This window comes from Tiliqua scincoides, chromosome 10 (genome assembly GCF_035046505.1).
Source record: "Tiliqua scincoides isolate rTilSci1 chromosome 10, rTilSci1.hap2, whole genome shotgun sequence".
In the NCBI taxonomy this organism is placed as follows: domain Eukaryota; kingdom Metazoa; phylum Chordata; class Lepidosauria; order Squamata; family Scincidae; genus Tiliqua; species Tiliqua scincoides.
Window position 1 is genome coordinate 16,489,220 of NC_089830.1, and position 11,331 is coordinate 16,500,550.

At 48.1% G+C, this 11,331-nt stretch overlaps 1 pseudogene; it reads right to left on the reverse strand.

Moving 5' to 3' along the window:
• Positions 1–4,274: 4,274 nt before the first annotated feature.
• LOC136661765 (5S ribosomal RNA) lies at positions 4,275–4,392 on the reverse strand (annotated as a pseudogene).
• Positions 4,393–11,331: the final 6,939 nt, after the last annotated feature.

Here is an 11,331-nt window from a genome sequence, read left to right on the forward strand (position 1 = left end):
CTTTGCTGTAATCCTCAGGTGTGATTTTTAGGCAATGGTTTTATAGTGTCTCATTCTATACACAGACAGGCCTTTTAATGAGAATTCAGAAATAAGGCATGGTGAGCTTATCTCATTTGGGCAAGATCAAAATCTTACAGCATGTCTGGAGGCTTCATAAATGGCTGAAGCTACCTCCTGCCTCTCTATCACAGTATAGTATATCACACTGACGGCAACAGTGTCTGAGGATTTCATATGAAAGTCCCTGGAGATTATAGGGATTGCATGTGGGACTTTCACCTGTATTGGTTGGTTTTAACAATTTTATTATGCCAGCGATCAAGACACAGAGAAAAATCAAATATTGCACACAAAGTCAGCATGCCCCAACAGAAAAATCATTACAACCTTCTAGACCAGTGTTTCTCAGCCAGTGATACTGGTACCATCAGTGGTACTTGAGGTGATGTCCAGTGGTACTTGTGGGACCCCTGGGCACCTGCTGCCCAACAGTGAGACAAGGAATGCGATACAACAAACAGCAGTAGGAGGCTTGGCTTGGCAGGAGAGCTTTCCTGTGCTTTTCTGTGCGTGAAAAAGCCTTCCTGTCCACCTTGAGCCTCTTAACTGTGGTTTGTTGTGTCGCTTTTGGCTTCCCACCCCAGAAGTAACTGCTGATGATGATGTCACTGCTAGTTACTTCTGGTGGTACATCGAATAGGTGGACCATGTGAAGTGGTACGGCAGGGGGCAAACACTGAGGAGCACTGTTCTAAATAGATTCCTCAGAGCATTAATAATAATAATAATAATAATAATAATAATAATAATAACAACAACAACAACAACAACAACAACAACAACAACAACAGGTATTTATATACCGCCTTTCTTGGTCTTTATTCAAGACTTTATTCAAGGCGGTTTACATAGGCAGGCTTTATTTAAATTCCTTATTAAATAGGGATTTTTACAATTTGAAAGAAGGTTCTTTCTTTCAAGAACCACTACATTCAGGTGTTTCAATCCGATCTGGCTTCACGTTCTGGCCTCCATCCTCCCACGCTCAGAGCAGATGGAATAGCTCGGTTTCAGCTTGTCAGCTGCTCCAAGGTCGCACGGTGCCGGTGGCCTCGAACTGGCGACCTTGTGGATGTTATCTTCAGGCAGACGGAGGCTCTACCCTCTAGACCAGACCTGCTGCCCATTAAAAGAACATGGCCTTTTTTGCCCATAAAGAATAGACTGACCCCCATCCATGATCACATTTCTGTCTTCTTTCCTCCAGCATTACAAAAGGTGTTCATTTTGCCATTGCAGTACAATTGACGCTTGATTCCCATTCTGCAAGAAGCAGAAGCATTTTCCAAGATTTTACATAAAATACATGAGCTGTTGGAATTACATACAGGTCAACTCTTTTTTGGGAAGTGAAGCTGGGGCTGTCTGCATGCAGACCACTGACTCCTCCATAGAGCTGCAGCCCCCAGTCTGCCTCTTGGCCCATATAAGCTGATGCATTGCAACTGTTACCTTGCACATTCCTGATCTCCTCTGATCTAGGAAGCTAAGTAGAGTCAGGCCTGGTTAGTACTTGGATGGGAGACCGCCTGGGAATACGGGGTGCTGTAGGCTTATACCATAGTCTTTCGAGACTGAAGGTTGCCAACCTGATTCACTGTATGTGGGTCACCCGATTGCATGGCACCTGTGCCCAGAGCTGGACCATCCATGAAGTTGACTTGAGGCAGTTGCCCTGCTTTTCCTGCCTACTTGCCTCCATCGCTGCTGCTCCTCTTCTAGCTCCCTGGATTGGAAAAAAGACAGGGGGACAGAACAGAAGGGGAAGTGTAGAGGAGAGGAGATGCTGGGACATCTCCAACTCTTTAGCTCACTACATTCTTCTCCTCCACACTTCCTCTTTCATTCTTCCCCCTCCCCCTTGCTTTTCCAGTCCAGGAAGTGAGAGGAGAAGATGCCAGTACATCACCTGGTAAGGGGGGCAGGATTTGGCACACTTCCTCAGGCACCCAGAGGGCTTGCTAACAATCTCTTTATGCCCTGTTGGTAACAAGCCTTCCATATCCTATTATAAATGGCACGGAATTGGCCCAAAGTCTGCACAGTAGCAAAAAGAGGAAAGAAAGATTAGTGTAACCTTGTAGAGTATGTGATGTAACAAGCTAAACGAGGAATGATCTCCTTCACCGCCTGTTACGTGCTAAAGAACTAAACCAGGACTGTCAGAAGGTCCCCATGGAAATCTTGACTCCTGCCCAGATGTCCTCTTCTCAAGCACCATGAAAGGCATAGAAGCCCCATCCTCTCTTGAATCTAGTCAGCCCTTCCAGGGCCATAGTTAATCTTCCAGTACACACTGGAAGCATGAGTGAGACTGAGGCAAGGTTGCTGCCAGGCTCTGTGACACAATTTCCTTCCTGACACAAGTTTTCCACCCACCCAAGAACAGGTGTCAGAAGGAGGTACGTACTCTCTCTCTCTCTCTCTCTCTCTCTCTCTCTCTCTCTCTCTCTCTCTCTCTCTCGTTTTCCTCTTGCAGTGCAGGTCCAATTCCCTAGGCCAGTGGTTCCAAACCGTGAGTCCTTGGCCCACCTGTGGGTCACAGCCACTTCAGTTTGCCTCATGGATGAACCAATCTTGGGCAGCCGCTTACAGCAAACACCGTACAGAGATGTGCAGCGTGATCAGGGCTAGCTCAGCACCTGAGACAATACCCTAAATCAGGGCCTAGGAGAGGGGGTAAAGGGGGTAATTTGTACCTGGGCACAGGGTCAGAAAGGGGGCCTAGGAGCCAAAGGAGGGGGCCCAGAAATTTCCTGGGATCTTACAATTGCACCCAGGCTCACTGCCCACACAGGATGCACATGGCAGCAACTACTGCCAAAAGCCACATGCACCAGGCCCAGGAATGCATATATTCCTTAATAGTGTCACATCTGGCAGGAAGCTGGCCTGCTCCAGGAGCTCTTTGGCTTGTGGTTCTGCTTACAATGAAGGAGTGGATGGGAGCTCAGGGATACAGCTGCTGGGCTACAACTGCTGCAGAAGTGATTCCCACCCCTATTGCCCCCCCCACTCTGTTTCACTCCCTCCCTCATTGGAAAGGGGTCCCAAAGAAACTTTGTACCCCCTGATAGAATTCCTCTTGGACGCCCTGCTCTAAATGCTGTGCGTCCCCGTCCCCCCCGCTTTCTGGAAGATGGGGATGGAGCGGAAGTGAAAGTGCAGGATTCATTCTAGTCCAACACCTTCCACTCTTCCATTCATCCTTTCTGGGTCCAGGGAGCAGGAATAAGGGGAACAGTGGAGAGAGGCAGGCAGGCAGGTGAAGGTGTGAACTCCCTGCCACTCTGGCTCCTGAGGTGACCACCTCAGCCAGCCTTATGCACAGGCCAGAACTGAGCCTCTGGGCACAGAGCATCCCTGACTCTCTGTTTGAGGCCCAACAGCCTTGCAGCTGTTGCAGCCCTGGGGAAGAGCCTTGGTCAATGCAAATCAGATTAGCTGCAACCCAAGAGCAGGCTGTTCCCCTTGCCAGCCCAGTGAGTGAATTCAGCAGCACGTGTCTTTGAACAGCGAGAACCTGCACCCCCCATCGCCACCCTTGACTGCATTGCACCTGTGATGCTCTACGACAGAGGAAGGGGAAGATGGAAAAAAAAATAAATGCAGAAGTATCTTTGGGGTTTAATTGAGACCTGAGGTGCTGCAGCTGTCCAGGCCCTCTACAGCAGGGGCCAGATGCAAACCAGTGGGCAAGGACCTGGGGAGAGGCTCTTTTCTGTTGCATGTGGTTGGTGCTGGACTAAGGTGTGGAGTATGCACACCACAGAGCATGCAAAAGAAGTGCTCTCCCCCCCCCCCCCGTACCTCACCATGATGTACACACACCTGCAGTCTTATGTAGGACAAATCAAGTGTTGCCCAGCCCAATACAAGCAAGTGCCATGTTTAAATATTGCTCTTAGCTCCCTCATAAAATGAAAATAGTAAATCAATGGTCCAATTCTATTCTGGGCTTAGGGCAGCAGTTCTCATTACCTGATGCTGTAAGGCCAATTATGGGAGTGTACAAGGTGCTTCCCCATCAGGCACGCTGGAGCTGCAGGTGCAAATGGCCAGAGCCCATCTGCACCTGACAACAGCCCATCCAGGCTGCTCTGGAGCAGGTAAGATAGTGGCAGGGGTGTGTTTTGAGAAAACATGCATGAGCTGGCACTCTAATATAGCTCATGGTTGGCAACCTTCAATCTCAAAAGACTATGGTATAAGCCTACAGCACCCAGGATTCCCAGGCGGTCTCCCATCCAAGTACTAACCAGGCCTGACCCTGCTTAGTTTCCGAGATCAGATGAGATCGGGCATGTGCAGGGTAACAGTTGCTATTTTGTCTTTCATTGTTATCCAGGGTATGTTTTAATCTCATTTTTCAATGATTATCCATTTTAAAAAAGTATTCCAATGCCATGAGCTTGGGATGAAATGAGCTAAATGAGGAATAATGTGTTTCAAAGCAGAAATAACTGGAAAGAGAAGAAAAGGCTCTGAGAGCCAGGATGGAGTAGTGTTTTGGGAGTTAGGTCCCAATCCTATAGGCCTTATTGCTGGTGGTATGTGTGAACCCTGGCTCTGGGTGTAGCGAAAGTGCCATAAAGCATGCTTGCAGCACCCAGGTAGCCAGGGTAGGTCAGTGCCAGTTGGGCCTCAGCACCAAGAAGACGATAGTATGGAGCAGCCAGTGGGGCAGCTTTTTGGGGTGGGCGGGAGGGCAGGGGAAGATGGAACTGGGAGGGGGAGGATCGGGACCAGGAGGAGGGCGGAGACAGTGACAGCCTCTGCCTGCGTATCCTGTCCTCCGTTCTTGCTTGAAAGCCCAAAATGGGCCTCAATAGCAAGCACAGATCCAAGGAGACCCATTGCTGCCGGCTGCATTCTCCCTGGGGTAAGGGAGCACCCCAAGGCGACTCTGGCGGCTGCCTTGGTGCCTTTAGGACAGTGTTTCTCACACATTTAGCACCAGGACCCACTTTTTAGAATGAGAACCTATCAGGACCCACTGGAAGTGATGTCATGACCGGAAGTGACATCATCGAGCAGGAACATTTTTAACAATCCTAGGCTGCAATCCTATCCACACTTACCCAGGAGTAAGTCCCATTGACTATCATTGTTAAAAGAAGGTACACAGTAACTTGTTAAAAGTACAGGTCTGTAACATTTTCCCAAATGCAGTCATGTACCATGGTAGCATCAAGTCTAATATAATAAAAGTAAAATATTGAAATGAATGGGGACCCACCTGAAATGGGCTCACGGCCCACCTAGTGGGTCCCAACCCACCGTTTGAGAAACATTGCTTTAGGATACAGCTGCGGCCATTTCGGTACTGCTGTTCATCTATGTGCTGAGCCGGATAGGATTGGGCTGCCTGACCTATAGGATCCCAGTTTGAATCCCTGCTCAACCATGAAGCTTCCTGGGTAATCTTGAGCCACTTATGATCTCTCAGCCTAACCTACCTCACTAGGTTGTTGTGAGAACAAAAAAGGAGGGAAGGAACTATGTGCCCCACCCTGAGCTCTTTGGAGGAAGGGAGGGTATAAAAATGTGAGAAAAAACAAATTTTATTTTTGGTAACAGTCATAATGGGGCATGGGTATGGATGTGTGTATGTGTCATGACAAACTCTTACCCTTCAAAACATACCATTATGCCACTGAGGTTGCAGACATGGAGTTCTAAGAGGAATAAATGTGTGACACATTTCCACGCACACAGACAATGCAGGGATTTTTTTTCCACTCAGAAATATTGAGCATCTTCTGTGTATGTCTGACACTCACACCAGGCAAGTATTTCATGCCATGCACACAACATGGGAAGCCTGTATTGGCTATGGCTTCCCTGCCCATGACACTGGGCGCAATCCTAACCAACTTTCCATCACTGACATAGTTGTACCAGTGTGGTGTGCATTGCATCCTGCAGTGGGGAGATAGTCAAGGGTGTCTCCTCAAGTTGAGGACATGTTTGTTACCTTGGGGGCTGCATTGTGGCTAAGTCATTGCTGGAAAGTTGGTTAGGATTGCGCCCACTGCAAGAAAATGTACCAGGGTGTTAGATCATTATGCACCTGGCAGCATATAGATTGCATGCATAAAATTGCTGTCTCGACACTGGAGTTTTGTGGTGTTTGCAGCAACCTGCTGGGGGCAAGGGCTTATGACCCTTGCCAGGGCAGAATGCCAGGGCAGGGATTACGGAAGAAGCTTATGTGGCAATCTTTCCTTCACATGTGCACAGATGAGGTATGAACCTTAGGGTGAGGGTGGGTACCGAACATCAAAGGCAACAGGGGAGTATCTCACCAGGAGAGCACCTCCTTTGCATGTAGAGTTGTCCACAATCAAACCCTGACACTAGCATAGTTGTTAAGAGCCTGAGCTGTGAATCAGGTCTAAACATAACCTCTGCCATGAACTCACTGGGTGGTCCTGGGTAAGCTACTCTCTCTCAGCCTGAACTTTCTAGCGGCAATATGGGGGATAGCAGCAATGCCTACTTTACAGGATCATGTCCAGTTAATGCATGTGATGTGTTTTGCTTGCTCCAAAAATGCTGCACAATGCTTGGAAAGACCCTTACCTGCAAACCTGGAGCTGCTGCCAGTCAGTGTGGATAACAGTAGCGTCACTAGGGAGTCAGGGGGTGCAGGATGCACCAGGTGACATGAACGGGGGTGGGGTTGACACCGCTACTAGCCAATATTTTTAAAATCTTGGAATTTTCGAATAATACCCATCATAGATCATTCAATGTGTAATTTCACATGGAATTCAATGAAACAAACCGCAGTGAAATATCTCTATTCCGGTGGTTCTCACGCTTTTAGCACCGGGACCCACTTTTTAGAATGAGAAACTGTCAGGACCCACCGGAAGTGATGTCATACCGGAAGTGACATCATTAAGCAGGAAGAGTTTTAATAATCCTAGCCTGCAATCCTACCTAGGATTTACTATCATATACACAATAGCCTGTTAGAAGAACAGATTTGTAACATTTCTCCAAATGCAGTCACATACCAAGGCAGCATCAAGTGTAATATATTAAAAATAAAATATTACAATGAATGAGGACCCACCAGAAATTGGCTCGCGACCCACCTAGTGGGTCCTGACCCACAGTTTGAGAAACACTGCTCTATTCTATCAAAAGTTATAGCCAAAAAAACCAGCAGGGTGGGGCAATGGTGCATCACCAGGCCCACTGACCAAGGCACTGCCCTGCCCACTGCATGGGAGGAGATCTATAATGGGGCTGATGCACAGGCCTCCTGCACTGGGTAACAAACTCTAGCGACACCACTGGTGAAGAATACTTAATGTCCCACGGTATAAGGCAGCATTTCGCTAGAGTGTCGCAAGCAGCCCAAAGGCAGCCTCTTCCAGGTTCTCTCTGTCTGAGCCTCCAGAGGAGATGGAATGGGGTGTGGGTAGCAGCTGCAGCGCACACCTCCTTCCTAACTAGGGCAAAGCCTAGGAGCAGTCTTGCGTCTCCCCCTTGGTGAAGCACCTGGGGCGGGTGCCCCTCAGGCTCCACCCTAGTTATGATTCTGTTACCAAAGTATATGACTGCATTTGGGGAAATGTTAAAGTTCTGTACTTTTAACAGACTACTATGTGTATGCTTTTAACAATGATAGTCAATGGGGCTTACTCCCAGGTAATTGTGAATAGGATTGCAGTCTTTGGGCTATTCGGAGAATTTTTTTAAAAACAGATCAGCATCTGCTTGGGAGGGTTCTTCTTTATTTTAAATAAATGTTTAAACGTATCATTGTAAACTTTTTGTACTTTTAAGTAAATTGAAAGTTTACCATTTCATTTTGTCATATGGGGGGTGTTAAAAATTTCCCTGCTTGACGATGCAACTTCTGACCATGTCATCACTTTCAGGTTAGGTAGGTCCCGACAGATTGTCATCCTAAAAAGTGGGTGCTATAAGAGGTTTGAGAACCACTGGTATAAGGCACCAGTGTTGGAGAGAGGCTGCAGTTCTACCGCATGCCATGCGGAAGATTTCAGGTTCAATCCCTAGCATCTCCATCTAGGCTTGGGAAAGACCCTGTTCGGAAATGCTAGAGTGGGCATGTCAAACATGTGCCCAGCAGAAGCTCTTTATCTGTCCCCTTTGATAACTGGGGTCTCCTGTGTCTTGCAAATATGATCACGTTTTGCCTATTTTCTCTTCTGTCATTTGCAGCTAATGAGTTCCTAAGTGAAAAAAAGAGAGATTATTTCTGGTCATCACCTGCTTAACGACATCACTTCCTGCTTAATGACATCACTTCTGCCACCCAGCAGGTGCCCTGAATGCTATTCAGCCTGCTGCATGATACCCCTGTGCTAGACTCAAGTTGCTGCCAGTTTGTGTCCTGTGCTTCATGGACCTTGCTCCTTAGGCAGCATCCTATGTGAACGCTCTTGGTGTGGTTTCATTGTGTGAAGCTGGCAGTGGAGATCCACCTCCAGCTAAACAGGGGAATGGTCTATTATTAGCAATCCCCTCCATTCCCTATTCATCCACAAACAGGGCACACAGTGGAGATAATCCCGAAGTGAAACAAGCTTTTAATGAGCTGATAAGGAGCCAGCACTGAAGATTTGTGAAGGGACAATAGGAGGCCTTTGTCAGCTGCTGAGGAGCTCCTATTCTTTAAACCTTTCTCAGCTTGGGGCTGTTGAACCCCTGACAAGAGGGTCATGCACAATGGGGCCTCCATCAGCCAGAGTGCCCCAGGCCCGGATCACCATTCCTATCCTACTGGCAATGCCCAGCAGGGGAAGCAGTAGGCATTTCACAGTGCAATTCTATGCACATTTTCCTGAGAGTAAGTCCAATTGAACACAATGGAACTTACTCCTGAGTAAACCTAGCTCCCCCCCCCAATGGTATCCTTCAGTCTCTGAAGACTATGGTATACCTAGCTAGGCTTGCACTATGGCTAAATTAACAAAGGAACGACTCAGTGCAGATGCGACCACAACAGGAATGTATCTGTGTACGTTGTTTTGACCCCGACCTGCAACTTGAAAAGCCCCTATAGCTGCAGTACTGGTGACAGTGGTCACTCCCTGTCTGCCACTAGGGAGGTACTTTAGGGAGCTCTCTATGTGGCTTGGTCCCAGAGCTGCCAGTAATCTGGCACCAACACTGCACATGGGTATGGATATGAGGATGGATCTATCTGCATGGATTTTATTGCATGTTGGCAACCTTCAGTCTCAGAAGACTCTGGTATCACACTCTGAAAGGTGGTTCTGGAACAGCGTCTAGTGTGGCTGAAAAGGCCAATTCGGGAGTGACAATCCCTTCCACACTGGGAGCAAGTGTAGTGTGTCCCTGGTCTGTCTCCCTGGCTATGGGCCATCCTTCTTTGCCTCTTTGTCTCAGTCTGTTGGCCAAGTGTCTCTTCAAACTGGGAAAGGCCATGCTGCACAGGCTGCCTCCAAGCTGGCCGCTCAGAGGCCAGGGTTTCCCATCTGTTGACGTCCACTCCTAAGGCCTTCAGATCCCTCTTGCAGATGTCCTTGTATCGCAGCTGTGGTCTACCTGTAGGGCGCTTTCCTTGCACGAGTTCTCCATAGAGGAGATCCTTTGGGATCCGGCCATCATCCATTCTCACGATTTTATTACTCTTTGGGAACTGCATGTTCTCCGCTGCCTGGCAGGTTCATATGGGAGCAGGTGGTCCTTCAGGAACCTTGTTCAGACTGCGCAGCCCTTCACAGTGTAATGCAACACCTTGAACTAGAACCATAGGAAGAAGCAAACAAAGATTGCATCTCACAGAGAAACTACACTTGAAACATGCTGTGTGTTAGGAATCATTTGGTACAATATCTCTAATTGTGACTCTGTGGACTTCTCATATTTGAACAGATATAGGCAGTAGGAATGCAGTTGACCAGGCCAGACATCCTCCCAGTAGCTTACCTAGAAAGAGGGATCTGGAAGAGTTACCTGCAGCCCTTAGTTACTGCTGGTGCCAGCACCCTTTTAGACTCATAGAATCATTGAGTTGGAAGGGACCTATAAGGTCATCTAGTCCAGTGTTTCTCAACCAGTGATATAGGTATCACCAGTGGTACTTGAAATGATGACTGGTGATACTTGCAGGACCCCTGGACACTTGCCGCCTGGCAGTGAGACAGGAACACGACACAACAAACAGTGGTAGGTGGCTCGGCTCGGAGGAGAACTCCAAAGTATGCTTTTCCACATTCAGAAAAGCCCTCCTGCCCACCTGAGCTTCTTATTGGTGTTGGCTGTATCACATTTGATCTCCCAACCCAGAAGTAACAGACGATGATGTGATCGCCAGTTACTCCTGGAGGTACTTCCAATAAGGGGACTATATGAAGTGGTATGGCAGAGGACAAATGTTGAGAAACATTGATCTAGTCCAGGGGTGCCCAAACCCCGGCCCAGGGGCCACTTGCGGCCCTTGGGGCCTTTCAATCAGGCCCTCGGGGAGCCCCCAGTCTCCAATGAGCCTCTGGCCCTCCAAAGACTTGCTGGAGCCCGTGCTGGCCTCTCAGCAAGAGAAAGACTGTTCGACCTCTCACTTGAGCTGCGGGACAAGGGCTCCCTCCACTACTTGCTGTTTCACGTCTGTGATGCAGCAGTGGCAGCGAAGGAAAGGCTGGCCTTGCTTTGCGTAAGGCCTTTTATAGGCCTTGAGCTACTGCAAGACCATCATTCATTCACACAAGTTCCATCTCTAATATATTCATTTATGTAAATTTATTCAAATTTTAAATTGTAAATTAATTTTTTTCCCCCGGCCCCTGACACAGTGTCAGAGAGATGATGTGGCCCTCCTGCCAAAATGTTTGGACACCCCTGATCTAGTCCAACCCCCTGCCTGTAGCTGGAATCTCCTCTCTTGCAGTTTGTACCCACTGGATCTAGTTCTACTCTCTGAGGCAGGTGAGAACAAATGTGTTCCTTCTTCCATATGACAGCCCTTCAGGTATCTGAAGAGCGCTGTTGTATCCCCTCTCAGTCTTCTCTTCTCCAGGCTGAACATACAAGTTCTCTCAACCTTTCCTCATAGGGCTTGTTCTCCAGCCTTCTGATCAGCCTCATTGCTCTCCTCTGAACCAGCTCCAGTTTGACTTCATCTTTCTCATAGTGAGGTGCTCAGAATTGGACACAGGTGAGGTCTGAGTAATTTTACAAGTTGCTCGAACCCCTGTGAGGGGAGGGGAGGATATTTGCTGTTTGACAACGCTCCAGGATGATAGCTTGCGATTTGCAAAG